The following is a 19,204-nucleotide window of genomic DNA, read 5'->3' as shown; positions in this document are numbered from 1 at the left end:
GCGGAGACCTCTGCTTAGGTCTGCGAGAATTAATTTGTCTTTATGAATATTATCTCTTGAACGTTAGGGGTTTAGGGAGACCGGCGAAATGTTTTTTGGTTAGGAATTTTTTGAGTTTGCATTTTGCTGATGTTCTCGACTTGATCAATTTACATTTGTTCTTGCAAGATGTTCTCAACTTGATCAATTTACATTTTTTGAGTTTGCATTTTGGTTAGGGATTGGAGGTTCTCGACTTGATCAATTTACATTTGTTCTTGCAAGAGGATCAGCGGGGGGAATTATCTTGAGCTGAAATAGTGTGCTCCTATCGGGGAAGTTAGAACGGGTCAGAGAATGTAGTTTGATGGTGGAGCTCTACTCTAGGAACGACAATTTTACTTGGCGTTGCACTACGGTGTATGGGCCCAACACAAGATCCCTTAAGCATGCCTTTTGGGAGGAACTTAGGAGTGGTGGTGGGGTACCTCATATACCGTGGATTATCTGCGGTGACTTCAATGCTATCTTTGCTTTTACGGACAAGATTTCAGGCCCCCTAACCTGAAGGTTATTCGTCACATGAATTCCTTTATGCACGATTTGGGTCTCCATGAGCCTCATGGTGTTGGCAGATGGTTCACTTGGACAAATGGGCAAGCAGATCCGATTTGGGTCAAATTGGATCGGTTTTTGGTGAATAATGCATGGGCAGCCAATTTTCCTAAACTAATTCAGAATAGCCTTCCTAGATTAGGATCGGATCACACCCCTATTCGGCTTGAGGTTGGCATGCACTGCTCCAAACCGAGACCTTTCCGCTATGAAGTGACATGGTCCACCACTGAGGGTTTCAATGAGCTAGTGCATCAATGGTGGTCGGAATTAACACCTATGGGTTGTGGGGCATTTAGATTTGCCAAAAAGATGGTGGGGCTTCGGGTGAAACTGCAGCATTGGGAAAAGTATTCCTTTGGTTCTATTAAACTCAGGAAGCTTAATTTATTGCAAGAAATGGAGGCTTTGGACATTGTCAAGGAAACTAGAATTTTAACTCTTAAGGAGTCACGTCAGGAGCTGTTACTTTTGGAAAAGTTGGGGGGAGATTCATAAACAAGAAGAGGTTTACTGGAAGCAAAGGTCTAGGCTACAATGGCTAAAGGAAGGGGATGAAAACACAAAGTTCTTTCATGCGGTGGCTAATGGATGTAGAAACCGGAATTTCATTCCTAGTGTTCACCAGAATGGTGTCATCGTGGAGGACCCTCGCGCAATTGGCAGCTTCTTCACGGTGCACTTCCAACAACAGTTTGGACACAAACGTACTGCGAGATTCAGAGTTAACTTTCAAAAGTTGTTGGATAATAAGGTGCAGTTTGATCTATCCCACCAAGAAAGACTATTCTCTGAGAAGGAGATCAAAGGAGCGGTGTTTAACTTAGGCGCGGACAAAGCTCCGGGCCTAGATGGTTTTCCTTTGATCTTTTTTAAGCAATTCTAGGATACAATTAAATTTGATCTCCTGCAACTATGCCCAGATTTTTATTTCGGAAGAGCCAACCTGGAAAGGATCAATTAGGTGAATATTGCGCTTATTCCGAAGGTGGAAACCCCTGAGTCTCCAAGAGATTACAGGCCCATAAGTCTGATAAACTCAATGTTAAAAATTCTCTCAAAGTTGCTAGCGACACGGCTGGGCAAGGTCATTAATTCCTTGGTGGACACAGAATAGTCAGCCTTCTTGAAAGGAAGATGCATTATGGATAACATCCCCACTGCTGAAGAGTTGATCTTCTATCCATAAGCAAAGGCTGCCTGGGAATATTTTGAGCGTAGATTTTGCTAAGGCTTTTGATCTTGTGGATTGGGACTTTTTTTTTATTTACTGAGAGCAAGGGGATTCAGTGATAGATGGGTGGGATGGATTCAAAAGCATCTTGTTCTCCTCTAAGGCTTCTATCCTCCTTAATGGTTCCCTGAATGCTTATGTTCGCTATCATAGAGGGTTGCGACAAGGGGATCCCTTATTGCCCTTGCTTTTCGTGTTAGTCACAGATGTGTTGAGTTCGTTGTTTTTACATGCACTGAGATCTAAGGTCTTGGTAGGGGTGCTATTAGGCAGGTTTGGTAGCAGATGCAATCTGCATTATGCAGATGACCTTTTGGTGTTAACCACAGGCGGACTTGAAGATCTAAGGATTGTGAAATAGATTCCGTATGTGTTTGAAGGTATGACTAGCCTCGAAACTAACTTCTCAAAAATATGCTTATATTAGTGTAACTTGGGTGAGCTTCTGTAGTAGTCCGCTTCATTAAATTGTGCGATGGGCACTCTTTCAGTTTGTTACCTTAGTATGCCCATTTCGGGAGAAGGCCCAGAAAGCAAGATTGGGAGAGGCTTGTTCTAAAAGTCAAAAGAAGACTTTCTTCTTGGAAAGTGCAGCATCTCTCTTTAGGGTGCTCGACTTTCTTTGGTAAACTCGGTGCTATCGACTCTCCCAACCTACTGGATATCCATCTTTATGTTACCGTGCTGGGTCATCAAGGATATTGACCGTATTAGAAGAGATTTTTTGTGGTCGGGAGTGGATATTGAACATCCGAGGTGTCGATTGGTCTGTTGGAAGAACATTTGTCGACATCGCGACCAAGGAGGTTCGGGAATTTTGGATCTTCATTATTTCAATCAGGCCCTATTGAGGAAATAGTGGTGGAAATTCATGACAGATCCTAAGTGGTGTGGTGTGGAAGTTATTCAATTCAACTATGGCATAACTCGTTGGAACATCTTTTCTAGACAAACGGGCAGGGTTTCCTTTTTCTTGGAAAGGAGTTTCTAGTTGTTTAGCGGCCTTGAGAGGGTGTATTCATTCTGATATCAATTATGGTATGGAAACTCTTTTCTAGAAAGATCGTTGGTTTAATAGCAAGGCGCCCATGTATCTATTGCTGGAGGAATTTAGAGTTTCACAGTCTGCTAGTGGCACAGTTCGGGAACCTTGCTTCGATCTTAGATTCTACCCTTTTTTTGGGAGATTTGGATGTTTTGCCTGTCCGAGATCGATTTTGTGCGCTGATTGGTGGGACGGAGGATAAGAAAAGATGGACGCTCACTGTTAATAGTTCCTTCTCGTGAAGTCTTTTTATAATTTCCTTAATGATGGTGGGACGCGATGCTCGTTGGCAAGGGTCCTTTGGCGTAACTCTTGCCCGAAGAAAACCAATATTTTCAACTGTCTTGCTTGGAAAAATAAGATTCTCTCTCTTGAGAATCTGGAGTTAAGACAGGTGTAATAGGCTTCCGACTACTACATGTGTGATGTGCCATTTCAGGGATCGAGTTTGTTGATCATCTTTTCCTTGCTTGCCCTTTTGCTAGACAGATATGGGGTTATTTCATGAATCTTCTCCAGTTGCCCGATCTGCAACTCTCGCTGTACGACCTTTGGAGTTCATGGCAAACACTTGTGCGACCTTCAAGAAGGGACATTGGAGACTTAGTTGCAAAATCGCTTGTGTGGAATATTTGGCTTGTTAGAAATAATTGCATCTTTAATGCTAATGTCTTGCATGCACATGTTGTTATCTTAAAAATTAAGCGTATGCTTTTATCTTGGTACTTAGCAGCTGCAGAGAGCTTTAAAGTGAAGCTAGAAGATTCTATCTCGACCATCCGGCGGAGCCTTGAGTTTTTGGGACCTTTGTGGAGGAGTTTGTTGGGACGCCACCTACTGAGGAGTTGCAGGGTCAAAGCGCGGGCTAGTTCTCCTTGGTTTAGAAGGGGGGAGGCCTGTCTCCTCGCCCGAGCTTTAGAATTTTTTTCTTTTGTTTCTTTTTCTTTTAGGTTGTTTCTCCACTTCTTGTGGTTGTTTCTGTGACCTCCAAGCTGTGGAGAGTCTTTATTTTTAATTGAAGTGGTTTATCCACCTTTTCCAAAAAAAAAAAGATAGATTCTCTCCCAATAAAAAAGTGTAAACGGAGAGCTCCCGTTTTCACTTTTTGTTATATATATATATATAATATCCATATATATCCATTGTTCGGTATTTTATATCTACACGTGTATGAGATTTCTATTAATAATTTTCGATAGCATTCTTAAGATTATAGAATGACCACATTTCATCCATTTTGCTGGAAAAGGTAATTTTTTTTATACTTGGATAACCTTTAGGTTGATTTTTGATTAATAATTGTATTAAGTCATTAGTTTATATCAATAATTATATTATGTCATAACTATTGATTTATTAATAATTGTGCTAAGTACTGACTAGTGCAGGTTTGATCATCCTACTTTATACCAATTACTAACCGGTGCAGATTTGACCAACCTACTTTATACTAATTGCTGATCAGTGCAGTTTTGACCATCCTACTGCACCATTACTGCCCGGTGCAAGTTTGACCGTCCTAATTGCTAACCGATGCATGTTTGACCGTCATACTTTGTACTAAGAACTCTGTAGTAATTTTTCACCAGTGCAGGGTTGACAATCCTATTTTCTAATATTTTTAGAATTTGTATTTTTTTTAAAAAATAAAACATAAAAAAATATAACTTAACTATTATTTTACTAATATAAATTTTAAAGAAAAAATTAAAGCTCCTTAACGGCAGCCATACTTGCCCGTTAAGAAATTTGTTTTTTAAAAAAAAGGAAAAAGGGAGAGAATCTCCCATTTTCTAATTTTTTATTAAAAAAATAAAAAAAATTGAAAATGAGAGAAACTCTTCCGTTTTCATATTTTTTTAATTAAAAAATAGAAAACGGGAGAGCTTCTCCCGTCTTCTATATTTTTTTAAAAAAAAATAAATAAGTTGAAAATGGGGAAAGTTTGCCCGTTTTCCTATTTTCCACCAAAATGCGTATTCTGGTAAATAATCCAGAGCATCCATATTTATATAATTTTTTTAATATTAAAAAAACCTAGAATTTCATTCTCTTTGTTTATTTTTCCTTTCATTTTCCTCGTAGTTATGAATTATTATATAATTATTATTAGAAAAATTTATTTATACATCCCATAAGTTTCAAAACTTCCTAGATAGCTCTCTTACAATTCCTTTTATTCAGTTTGTTTATAATCTTGATAAGAGAGTTCAATAAATGTACTAGTCATAAATACCTCAAGGTTTTTGAGAAAAGATAGACAACATACAAATCATGCAAATAGAATGCCAAATACACTAGTGGACCATGTTCCTATACAATGCATGTGAAAGTTCGATTCCTACTTCTCTATTTTTCTTTTGATTCTTTTTCTTGAGTGTTTCTTGTATGCATGAGTTCCTTAGGTGTCCTTTTGAGTTAGGACCTTGGTTGAAATCTTTTGGGAGGTAAAAAGGATGGAGAAAGATCCCTAAGAAGGGCAAAAGCAGGCCAAGCCTTGTGGGCACTTGTTGTGCCCGCAAGGGGCTATCTTGGGGGGCTTCATGGCCTCCCTTGCGGCCACAAGGGAGCCCATAAGGCCATCCCGAGAGGCCTTGCAGCCTCCCTTGCAACTGCAAGGCAGCTCGCAAGCAGCCCTCGAGCAGGGGCCGATTTAAGGCTCTTCTTGGAGCTTCTAGGGTCTTCTTGAGCCCCTTTTTCTTCTCCTTCTTCCTTCTCCTCTAGAATCACCTTTTCCTCTCCCCAAACTCATCATCTTTTTCTCCAAACAAAGAGAGAAGTGGAGATCTTTCTCCTCTTCTCTTGAAGAAAAAGGATCCATAGGATATTGAGAAGCTTGGTTGTAAGTTGGTTTTTCTTCTTCTTCTCTTTCTTCCTTTTCTCCCCTCTATTCTTTTTGAGTTTTCTTGTGATTTATGGTGAAAATCTTGGATTTTGTTTGGATTTAAAGTTTAGAAGAAGTTTAGAGTTGTAAAACCTTGATTCAATTAAGGATTGAGGAAAAAAATCTTTCATCTCCTAGGTTAGAATTACTGTAGCATCGAACCAAGTTGGGTTTATTTTTTGCTTTTCTTGTTAGTTTTGAGGGTTGTGAGAGTTTCATTATTATAGGATCTTCTAGATGAGTTGTTTAACAAACCATAGAAGCAATCTTTTCCCATTTTGAGCAATTTTTTCTTCATTCTACTTGGTTAAGTTATTGTTAATGGTTGTTGCTTGTGTTGGTTGTTTAATTGCTTCTAGGGAGTGAAACTTTAAACAAGGGAAAAAAGTTGGTGGAGTAGTAATACCGGAGTTTATAACTCACCAAGTTTTTGAGTGGGAATTTACTAAATAAAGGACTATAAATCATGCATGTTCTCTTATGTTTACATTTCATTCTTGTCTTTGAATGATGACTTATTTTTAATAAAGCTTTTGAAATGCTTTCTTTGATGTTTGGAAATCATAGTTAAATCATGATTTAGCTATTTCCAAAAATAGCTAAATCATAGAGAGCCTAAAAGGTGTGCAGGGTTGGGTACCCGGAGTCACCACAAGGGTTCCCCAATGGCCACCACCAAGATACACGTATCTTGGTGGCTCCTGACCTAACCAAGGCCACGCTTAGTGATGGAGGATTTCTTGGGATATTTGGGATATTATCGATTATTTTGATTTGTTAATTTATCTATTTCTAAACATTCAGATTATGAGCTATTGGAAAGAATGTTTGAACTTGGATTTTAGACTTGTATGAATTCTTGGATGATTTCAAAAGGTTTTATCATGCATTTCATTGAGGATAGTTTAAACTCTTATGTTATACTTGTTATTTAAATTATGTTCATTATTGTGGGAAATTGAAACATGTTTTGATATTGTATTTTTATTTATCCATGTGTGAGCTATAGTCTATGTTTAGCCCTCACCGAGTAACCTAGTTACTCATCCCCCTCTTTCTTCCTCCCAGGTGATAGCACAGCGTAAGGGTGAAAGGGTGAAGTGCTAGGCAAGTGTGGTGTTGTATTACCATTTTGAGTTGTGTATGTTACTTTAATTCCTTGCCATGTATTATCAAGGATCCACTAGGATGTTATTGGACCTATTATGTATTTCTCTTCTTTGAGTACGATTGTATGTCAGTTTAGTTCAGGTTTTGTATGAGGGATTTTACCCTATGTTCTAGACTTGTTATTGTTGTTGTTGTTGTGGTTATTATCACTATCTTATTGTGATCGTTGTATGTTATACCTTGGTGTTAACTTGTTGATCAAGTGTAGGAAGATTGATGTATGTATTTATTGTTGAGTTATTCTTTGTGATTTTAGATGTATTGTACAGGGAATAGGTTAGCCTTACGAGCAATCCAGGGTTGAGATAGTGTTGGACATTCCTTTGGTTGTCATGGCGGTATGTCACAAATGGGACCCGTGGGATGGGGATTGACAATGCAAACTGTTCAAGAAGAAATATACATATGACTGGAATAAGAAAGATAGATAGGAAAATACTCAGCACTCTGCCCGGCCGCAATGCCACTAGGAGCTAAAGCCTGGAAGGAAGGGGGAGGGTGAGTAACCAAAGTTACTTAGTGAATGGGTTAGCACAATTTTAAAAGAATATCAAAACAAACCAAAAAATTTCCAATAGTCAAGTTCTTGCAATAATAAATATAGTCTTGAAACCTTTTAATATTAAAAACAAAAATATAAATATAGGATGTGGAACCACACTATTCGAAACCAAAACATAGGTTTTCACCAATATGTTCATAGCCTCAAAACATTTCTTCATGTGTATAACAAATATTTATACATAAGTCTCAAAATGAGCATAAAAACCAACTTGATCAAATAAAGTAGCCAACATTCACAAATAATCAATTGACATAATACGAGTTTCAAAAGTGTTAAACAAATTTCATCGCAACTCAACAATAAACCAATCTTCCAAACCATATAAAGGAGTCCCATAGTTCAAAGATATCTTTTACAATAAAACATGATTTCCAAAAGATATAAATTCTCATATCTCAAATATTTAAAAAGGAAAAAACAAACGGTTTACGATTCAAGAATCCAATTCAAGAAATCAAGAATCTTCCAAACCATATAAAGGAGTCCCATAGTTCAAAGATATCTTTTACAAGAAAACATGATTTCCAAAAATATGTAAATTCTCATATCTCAGATATTTAAAAAGGAAAAAACAAACGGTTTACGATTCAAGAATCCAATTCAAGAAATCATGATTTTGTAGAAGTTGAAACATAATAACATTCTCAAATCCAATAGCCTAAAAACTTCTCTGACTTCAGGCGCCGCCGAGACTAAGTCCAGAGCCGTCAAGGTCTTCATACCCTTGATGTTAGCCCACTGAGATCCCGTGTGGTGATATCTAGATTCTCGATGAAATACCTCTTCGGGGCCTCTACGAGCCTTCCAAAAGAGGGATCAATAAATGAAACCCCTCACATCCCTTCTATGGGATGGTCCTGAGTGTTCCCCCTGCTGTAAGTTAAGCTTAAATTTGAATTACCATCAAAACCACCCTGTCAAGAACATAAAAGCCGTAGCCCCACTTTCATGTATATGTGAGAGACTTATAGGTGTCCGAATAATACAATACATGTGCAATACATCATACTATCCATGACCAAGACAAATGTCATACGTCGGGAATGAAAACCGTTTTCATAATCATAAGTGTCAAAAACGAGATGATGCGAGCGAGTTTTTACAAATTATGCCAATTCCAATATACAAGTGTGGTCACAAAAATTTTCATTCAAATGTTAGGAATTTCCTATATAAATCCATAGCATAGAAAATCCTTTCGAATCAAGCAAAACATCAATTTAAAATGCTAAAACTATGAATTAGTTCCGCTCAAGTGATTAAGACATTTAGATACTGTCCCACTAGAATTGTGCAATCAACTTAATCCACTCACTCTTAGTTGATTAAAGAAAATGTGAGCACTACTCCTCTACTGGCTCTTTGCCTCGAGCCAAGCTCTCACCACCCAACCAACCAAACGCACATACACAAGCAATAAGAATTAAGCAATCAAAATTATAAGTAAAACCGTAGGGTTAAAGATGTAATGCAACCCTAAACCTGTCCTAGGGTTCGCTTAAAACTGGGTTTCAAGGTTTCCAAGTAGTTCCTAAGGTGTCTTAGCTTGAAAGTAATCCAAGAAGGCAAGGAAACAAGCAAGTTCTACTGTGCTACAGTACCCCCACCCCTTCCTCTTTCCCCCAATGGTGCGAAAACTAGGAAAGAAAAGGTTCATGGATTCCACAAGGTTGAAGTAATACGAAGCATAGAAAATACTCCACTCAAGTTCCGACAACAATAAACAAGAAGAAGAATAAGAATCAAGCTCTATCTTAAGCTCACATTCAAACCCTAACTCCATGCATCCATCCAAACAATGAAGAAGAAAGGAGAGGATGAGCTTACCTCTTGATCTTGAAGGATAAGGATGGATCTTCAAGCTCCACTAGTAAGATCAAAAGACAAATCAAACAAAATCCCTAACTCCCAAAAAGCCTCAAGGGAAACAAGGAGGAGAATGTTGCAAACCTCTACACTCAAGGAGAGGGATGAATTTGAAGCTTCAATCTATCAAGAACAACTGTCAACCAATTTTCCCTTCTTTCTCCAAAGAACATCAAGGATGAGAGGAAGAGAGGAGAAAAAGACTAAGAAAGAAGAAGCCCAAGAAAAACTCCCTAGAAAGGGCTTAAAAAGGCTTTATACCAGCGTTGTACAGTCTGGTGTGTGGCCTACACAGGAGGCGCACACCCTCCATGCCATGGTGTGCGGCCTTGTATGCGACCCGTACAGGAGGCTGCACACCCACCAGGCCGTGGTGTGTGTCACCATAGGAGGCTACACAACCTGTACAAACTCTGTGTGACCTATGCACAGCCCGCACAAACTCTGTGTAGCTTGTACACAGCCCACACAAGGTTTCTAGATTTCTGGCTACATGCTCCATGCACTCCAAAAAGCTTGGTAAGCTGTACTGAGGGAAAAAAACATGAAGAACTATGTCTAAAACGTTGAGTCAACACACAAGAAACGATCGAAACACCACAGTCGGGTCTTAGCCATCCTTATTTCGTCTAAGAATTCTGAAAGTGTGTTAATAAAAGTCGGTAAATAATGCTTTAGGATATTGAACACTTCAAAATACACTGCAATTTTGCTAGCAAGCATAATTTTACATTTACCTGTATAAAGAATGATATGTAAAGGATGATGGATTTGCACTTAATAAACTACATATCCACTTATTATAGATCTTGCTCACTTACTAAACTATCTATCCACATATTATATTAGATATTCACTTAATATAACATGTTTTCATTTATTATACAAAGTTTCCCTTCTAAAAGAGTTATTTTCACTTAGTACCTACCTTTCCCGCTGACACACCTCTTGCGTGAGTGTACCGCAAGTGCACGGGTGTTGAAGTAATAAAATACCTAATGGGTCGGGTAGTCAAATCCACAGGTAACAAGGTTACTAGTACTAACTGCTTCTCTGCAATCTAGTGTAATGATAAATGGGATGATGTGATGATCTAATGTGCAAAGAAATGAATACCGAAGACAAATATGCAAAGTAAAATAGAGGGAGATCTCAATCAATAAAAGTGGGGTATTTAGGAAATGCTCCCCTAGGATTTAGGTATTAGTTACCAGGTGTGCAAAGTGTTTCTAAAATGTGTAGGTTAAGTCGTGGAAATCCAAAGATAATTGGATCCTACCTCCAAATCATTGATATTGGTCCCCTATGAGGTCCAGGTGGAGAAATCTCTCAGTCTCAACACCTCACACCACATATGACCGCATAACACTCTAAAGATTCCAAAGGGTCTATCTGATTCCTAAGAATAGACCTAACCCTATCTCTAGGTGAAATGTCTCTAACCTCCTACAAGGTCTCTTCGGAGAAATCTCTCAATCTCATGCCTCACACCAAATATGGTTACATAAATCTTAGGAAATACGGAGATAGAATATACCAATCAAAGGGGAGAGGGGACGCTCCACTATCTCATGACTCACCCTCTCAACCCTCTTCAATCTTGAGGTTCTAACCCTAATGGAGACCTCTTTCTCACCAAGGTGAACAAATCATGCAAACCAAACAACCATAAGATCAATAAGGTAAGAAAGCATTAGGCAAAACAAGATTGAAACTCAACCAAAATCAGATTAAATAGAAACATAAAGCAGATCCACACAAGATTAGAATCCTAGGGTTCAGAAGCCCAAATACCCTCTAAGGGTTTAGATCTCCATGGAGCAATATACAAAACAAATATCAATGAATGAAAACATATAAAAGCCATAGAAATAAACTCCCCTATATATGAACTGATGACCTTGATGGAAAGCTTCGACATCTTGATGGAATCCACTCCGAAGCTAGGGTCACCAGTGGTTTCCTTGATGCTATGATAGAAAATTAATCGATCAAAGTTGGTGAAAAAACACCTCCTAAGCCGCAAAGACTTTCTCTCTAAACCCTAGCTCGTCTCATATCTCAAGAGCCGGACAAAAGATGTCAAAAGAATAGGGCAAAATGACTATTTATAATCAGAAATCGGGGCTATCACTTGCCTCCAAGCGACCTGTGGACTGGAAAACCACCCATGCGACCGCGTGGAAATTTCACATGGTCGCGCAAACAGTATTTTGCTACAACACTGCTACAGTAAATTGCTACAGCATTTTCCCCTATACTATTCTTCATAATCAAGGCTCCAGCACTCTTCTCTTGAGGGCACATGGACATGCACATGTCCGCTTGGTAGGTTATGAGGTTTCTCATTGTATAACCATCATTGGAAAGATTCTTGCATTCTTTACACAAGTAGGGACATAGGAATGTGACTGCTTTTGTGCTCTTCCAACTTGCACTTCATCTTGAATTCTCTTGGAAGTTGGTACACACCCCGTGTGCATGATCTCCTCTTGTGTCTTGATCCTTATGTTGCACAAAAACTCCCAAAAGGTGCCTCCATAACCTATCTTTTGCTTCCTTTTCATCTTTCAAGGCTTTCACAACTTATTTGCACAAAGGAGCACCAAATACACTTTATGAGACATAAACCATGGTAAAAATGATGCTCAATGCATGTAAAATATATAAAGAAATATGTCTACTCTCAAGCACTTATCACCCGCTTATGATAAGGTCAAGCTCATTAAAATGTTGTGTAACTACTTCGAACATTCTCGTTAATGGGAAACCTACCTATATCCAGACATACATAAAAAGATTGAGGATAAGCCTCTGTATTCATGTGTCCAAGTTCAATTACATGATAGTTGTCAAAGAATTTCCGTTGGCAATAGAATAAGAATGGGATAGGGGGAGATAGACGCAAATATAAAAATTATAATATGTATTACCATTTTGAGGGTGTTAGCATCATATGTATGCTTTTCACTAATTAATGTAAGAGAAGGATGTTAAGATGAAATATAAGGTAGGAAGCAGAAATAACAAAAAATTAAGTGAGAAATTTAAGTAATAAGTTAAAACCTCAAATAATAAACAGAATCATAAATAATAAGTAGAACCCTTGATAATAAATAAAAATATTTAGTTGTAAGTAGAAACTTTTAATAATAAATGGAATTCCTTAGTAATAAAAAGAAACGTTTTAAAATAAACATAAATTCTTTGTAATATAGGATTTCACAGTATCCTATCAAAATGTGTCTTCTCCTCGGTGCTAGTCACCTCGTCCGCATGCTGATAGTCTTCAAAAGTATTTAAGCATTTTAGTTTAAGTTTTAATTAATTCTATGTCTTCTTTCAAGTAATTTTTTTAAAATTTTATAATTTCAAAAATATTCCACTTCTTTTCCGAAGCTTAGTTTATTATTGTATTTTAATTAATAATATAAGTGTTTAAAATTTATTTATATTTGTACCCTTTGAATTTTTGTTTTTTAGGTTTTACTTGTAAATAGCTACATAATACACATAAACATGAATACTTCAACTTATAAATGAATATAGAACAAACCAGAACATAAATCATCTTTTCAATCACAGGATAATTTAACAAAAAAAAAAACCCCAAACAACACAAAATAATGAATCCTAAATATTTTGGGAATATGGCTTCCCTAAAATACACAAACACAAAGAAAATAAAAAGCCTAGTTTAGTCCTTACCCATCTATGTAGCCTTCATACCTTCTAGTTCACGGTTCGTTCTAGCACCTCCATGGCAAGTTCCCTTTCATTGCGGGATGTAGTTCACGATCAAAAGACGACAATATAAAACCTCTTTTGGGCAACATGAAGATCAACAAACAGAAAAGGTTAAATGTAAGGATTTAAAGAAAATAAAAAATAAATAAAAAATATTAAACTAAGAGAGAATGTCTTCAAAAGTGAAATTGTGGGTGGATTAAAGGATGATGGTCTCATTGGTAAAGAAATGGAGAAGAGTTTTCTTGAGCGACAAACCACTTTTATTAAATCACTATTTTTTAGAGAATGACAATTAATGTGATTATGGGCCCAAAATTAAAATTTAAAACTTTTTAAATGTTTGTTCTAATGAGGGCCATTATTATCAATTTTAAACAAAAATAACTCCATTAGTGGATGGAGGGGTTGAGAAGTAAATTAGAGGTAAGGAAGGGTTTTTCTTGAAATACTAAAAGTTGGATGGACTATATGTTGATAATAAAAATTTGAGAGGGACTTCTCGTCAATTACAAGTTATCATCATCATCATCATGATTATTATTATTATTATTATTATTATTATTATTTTATTAGCTTTGCTTGTGAGAAGTAAATAAGTCAAATGTGTTTGTAAACATCTTGTCTTCTTTAAAAAGAAATTGAAAATATTTTTTACCACAATTTTAAATCTACAAAATTGATTAATGATTCACATAAACTTGAAATTAAGATAGATGTGCTTTGAATAGATATTTAAAATTGTTGCTGAAACTTTACCAAAAAAACATTATTGCTGAAAAATTAAAAATAATCGAAAGAAATATTTTAAAAATAAACTTAAACAATAAAATATAATTTTTATAATATATCTATGTAAATTTTATGTGATGTAGTTGTTAGAATTTAATAAAATAAAACTTATGCATATATACTATTGCATGAAAATTCAGCATAAAGCTTAGATACTTGCCTTTAGATGTTGATCCAAATACCAAAGTCAATAGTGGTGCTTGTCACAGTCCTACCAATTTGAGGTTACCACGGCAGCAATGCCTTAATTTTTTTTCTTCCGAAAAACTCTGATGGTGCAACACCAGCCCTTGCTCATTGCCAACCAAGTCTCATCTCACCACAAAAGTCAATAAAGACAAACGAAAGCAATAAGAAAGCACACACAAAGATAGAGCAAACCAATGGCCTCTTTATCTAAGCCCCAAGGGACATGGAGGTTACATTAACCGACTACTACCATAACATGGGTTGAGAACCGCCCACTACTCCCACATCTAGGAGAATATGCATCAAACCGCCTGGTGCAACCACCTGTTGCAAACGCTCCAGCCAAGTGTCCACATCAAGGAGAACAAGCATGAATCGCCCATTGTAACTACCCATTTGATAAGTGCTTGAGTAAACATATTTTTATATGTGTTTTACATGCATTGAGCATCATTTTATATATGGTTTATGTCTCATATCGTGTATTGGGTGTTCTTTAGTGCAATTAGGTTGTAAATACATTGAAGAGTTAAAAGAGAGCAAAGATAGGCTATCAAGGCACAATGTTGAGAGTTCTTGTGCAATTCAAAGACCAAGACACGAGAGGAGTTCATGAATGTGGGGATGTGTGCCAACTTCTAAGGAAACTCAAGTCAATTTACTAGTTGGAAAGGGACAAAGGCAGTCACATCTTCATGTTCCTTCTCTTTGTGAAGATTGCAAGACTTCTCAAAGACCCACATAGTCGTGTGCCCGACTATGTGGCCTCAAGAGGAGAATGTTTGGACCGCGTTTGTGAAAATCAATGTAGCAAAGTACTGTAGCAAAACAATGAAGCAATTTTACTCAGAGCACTATAGCAAATTACTATTCACGCACCGCGTGGAAATTCCTGCAGCCCACGCGAGCATATGGAAAATCTATACGAGCGCGTGAGGGCATGTGACAGACGTGGTTCCGAGTTATAAATAGGCCGTTTGTCCTATTTTTGGGAGATTTTTTGTGGAGCTTTTGGCGAGTACTTGGAGGGCAAGTCGGCTAAGGGTTTGAGGGGGAGGTCTTTGCCAATTTGGAGGGTGTTCTTCATAAACTTTGATAGATTCCTTCACCGTCATAGCACTTGGGAAACCATTGGCAACCTAGCTTCAGAGAGGAATCCTTCAAGACGTTGAACTACCCATCAAGGCCAATCTATACGAATTCGAGGGGGTTTTTCTCTATGGATTTTATTACTTTTCATTGTATTCATCATCGTTTTGTAACTCAGGGCCAATGGAGGGCTAAACCCTAGTAGGTATTTAGGCATGTGAACCCTAGGATCTATTCTTTTGTATTGGTTTGTGATAAGTGCATATGTATTAGTAATATGAAGTAAGTATTTAGGCATGTGAGCATTACTTTTATCAGATTTTAGCGCTAATATATGTGTATTTGTGTTACTTGTGTGCATGTAGGGTTGTGAGACAAATATAGAGGAAGGAAGCCAAAGTAGATTGCGATTGCACTTTGTTGATGGAATCTTGAGTGAACAAATGTGAAAACACAAGTTGTGCTCGAAGATACGTGAATGTGTGCCATCCTCCATGTGCTCAAGCAATTACATGGTTTGGAGGGGCACAAAGGCAGTCACATTTTGTGTATTTCTGACTTGTGCAATGATAGAAAGATCTTCATCAATGTTATCCCTTATTGAAGAAGCGACGCGATCTAAGATATATATATGTGTGCCCGTTTATGTTGCTTCGATGAAAAGTGTGAATCGGGAGTGTTTTTTGGCGGAGTACTGTAGCAAGTTACTATAGCAAATTTACCGTAGCAATTACTGATTCATAGGCCGTTGAAAAACCAAGTTCTGCAGATTCACATGGGCGTGTGGAAATTCCACACGCATGTGTGGATTCCCGATTCCAACCCTATATAAAAGCCGCGATTCAGCCCGATTTGAGAAGCCTCTTTTCCATATTTTCTCCATCTTTTCCCCAACTTTGGAGAGGTCTGCGGCTAGGGTTTAGAGGGGCTTTGGCAAGAGCTTTTGGAGTGGTCCTACTGACCATTGACACCGTGTTCCTTTGGAAAAGAGTTATTATGGGAGCTTTCGTTGGAACCGATCCAGCGAGGTGTGCCCTAGGCTTGACAAGGGAATTTTTGAAGATTACTCCACAAGACCATCGACACAAATACCGAGGGGGTTTTACTTATGGATTGCATGTTTTTACTTTTGATTTTATTATTGATTGTATCTTGCTCCATGGCCCCTAGAGGGTACTTGGACTTATAAACCCTAGGATGTTATTGTTTCATTGACCTTTTATTATAATTCTTTGACTGATATCTTTAACTGAGTTCCAATCTTGAATGCTTATAAAATGATTTCTCCCTTATAATGACACTAGGGTTGAGAGTCTACATTGGTAATCCTTGTGAGTGAGTGACACACCATGAGGGTTAGACAAAGCAAGATTGGAGAGGGTAGAGAGGGTGAGTCGAGAGGTAGCAGAATGTCCCCTTTCCCCTTCAGTATGATTTATCTTACCTCCATGTTCCCAGGGTTTTTTGCGGTCACAATAGAGTGAAGTGCTAAGAGAGAAACTCCACTGGGGCTTAGTTGCGCAAGCAACATAGTGAAGCGTTGAAGTAATCCTTAGTGTTGGGGCTTAATTGTGACTAGGGGTCTTTTACCTGGACCAAAAGGTTAGACCTATATTAGGGAATAGGGTTTATCACTTGGAATCCCTAGAGCTTCTTGCAACTGTACATAGTGTCAGGTGTTGAGACTGATTGATTTCTCTACCGGGGTATAGTGTAGAGTTAGTCACGGTTGACATTAGGTTTGGGATCATGTATTTTAGGATTTCCATGACTCATTAAGTATCAGTTAGGAGACATAATTGTTGGTCTTGCGCTTGAAGCAATAATCCTAGGGGGAGCAATGTCTGAGTGCCCCACTTTCTATTGATTGCATTTCCTCTCATTTTATTGCGCCTCTCTTTCTTATTTTCTTTAGTTCTTTTCATATTGATTTCGTTCACGCCACTATTGATTCATCTTCACTTTAGTTAAATAGCATTCTTTGTGTTTATGATCACTATTTCGCTATGGATTTGACTATCCACTCACCGAGGTATTATTACTTCGATAAACCCGTGCACTTGCGGGTCACACGCAAGGGGTGTGTCAGTTTGCTTTATGTTTCTAGTTAATCCGAGTTGATTTGAGTTTTAACGCTTGTGATTTCATTGTTTGTATGTTTCATTGATCCTTGTGATTAATTTACATTGCTTGATTTGTTACTTTAGATATGAGAGATCTCCATTGGAGTTAGACTTCAAGGTTAAAGAAGGTTGAGAGGATGAGTCATGAGATAGTGGAGTGTCCCTTTTCCCCTTCTGAATTGAGTGTTTCTTATCTCAGTATTCTCTAGACTCTATGCAACCATATTTGGTGTGAGGCGTGAGATTGATAGATTTCTCCGTCGGGACCTTGTAGGGGGTTAGGGATCCTTCGCTGGGAAATAGGGTTGGATCTATACTTAGGAATCGGGTTTCACTCTTTAGGTATCCCTAGAGTGTATTACGGTCATATAGGGGTGTGAGGCATTAAGATTGAGCGATTTCTCACCGGGACATTGTAGGGGACTAGTACCAGGGTTGCTTAGAGACAAGGACTAGTTATTCTTGGATTGTCTCGACTCATTAGACTCAATTTAGAAGCATTTAGCGAATCTTGAGCTTTATGGAAGATCCTAGGGAGAACATCGCATCGAGTTCCTCATCTTTAGTGATTGAGAACTCCTTTACTCTATTTCTTACCCGTTTGGTTGCTCATTAATTTCTCTTGTAATTAGTTCATTTTATCACAATACATTGATTCCGACTAGATAACTGAGAAGTGGTTAATACTAATACTTCCGTTCCCTGTGGATTTGACTACCCACTCACCGGGGTAATTATTACATCGACACCTGTGCACTTGGGGTTTACATGTAATTTGGTCGCGTCACCATTGCAACCGTTCCTGTCTTTGCCTTTGGTCAAGGCCACTCGCCCATGTCCGAACGCCACCCTGCACGCCCCTTGGTTATGCGTATGTGGAAGGAAAGTGTTGACCACTTTCCTCATGTTCTCCACCACTTCGACAACTGCCTAGAGAAACCGTCAGTTCCTTAACTACCAACGTTCTTGGCTACACATCGACGCACATCCACAAATCTCCCTACCACGAACGCATGGAAACTAGCTCACACGCGTGCATGCCAGGCCGTGCGCATGCGGCAGCCTACTTGCGTGTATGCACCCATGTCTCTTGGTCATACCTACAAGCCCACCCTGGGTGCGATAGGTTTTCTTGTCCATGTTTGCTTGGTCCACTTGCCCGTGGTAAGTTTCCTCGTAGCTCTTAGCCACATAGCTAGCCTCCCTAAGCTTCGGCAACTTTTCTCAGAGTCATCAGTCACACCTGCCTAGCCCACCCGGTTGAGGCAAGTTTTGTCATCCCATCTACCTGCCATAGCAGATCTTTTCTCATCTTTCTCGGTCAAGGTAGATTTTCCCGCACATCTGCCTACCGAGGTAGGTTTTCTCACCCATCTCCTGGTCATGGTAGATTTTCCCGAGCATCTGCCTACCGAGGTAGATTTTGGCATTCCATACTTTAAAGATCAAAGGCATTTTGATAACCTTTAAAGATTATCTCATCATTTGAGAAGTTTGTTAAGTCTTCAACTTCCTCCTTACTCTCATAGCTCTGAAGTCGAAGCCCTTCATCTTCGCAACTTGGTTCATTGGCAAGGAAACCCGTTTCTTAGGTCAAACATCTTGCTACCAACCTCCGGACTGGCCACATCTACTTTTGCCTCTCTTGGATCTGTTCCAATGATCCTGCCTCACCTAAGACAGGTCAGCAACTTCTTTTCCTTGCTCTCAGCCAAGCCACCTGCATTCACTTCTACCTATCTCTCTTGGCTAGACAACCTGCCTTTACTTCTGCCCTCCTGCTAAGCAAACAACACTTATCCCAGCCTTTCTCTCTTGGCCAAGTGACATGACACTAGCTTCTGCCTCATGTTGAAATTGAGCTAGCATCTCCCTCCCCAATATTAGCTACCTTTTACAGTCCATT

Source organism: Dioscorea cayenensis, chromosome 3, assembly GCF_009730915.1.
Source record: "Dioscorea cayenensis subsp. rotundata cultivar TDr96_F1 chromosome 3, TDr96_F1_v2_PseudoChromosome.rev07_lg8_w22 25.fasta, whole genome shotgun sequence".
Classification (NCBI taxonomy): Eukaryota; Viridiplantae; Streptophyta; class Magnoliopsida; order Dioscoreales; family Dioscoreaceae; genus Dioscorea; species Dioscorea cayenensis.
The sequence above is the reverse complement of the archived record's forward strand: the minus strand, read 5'-3'. Positions refer to the sequence as shown.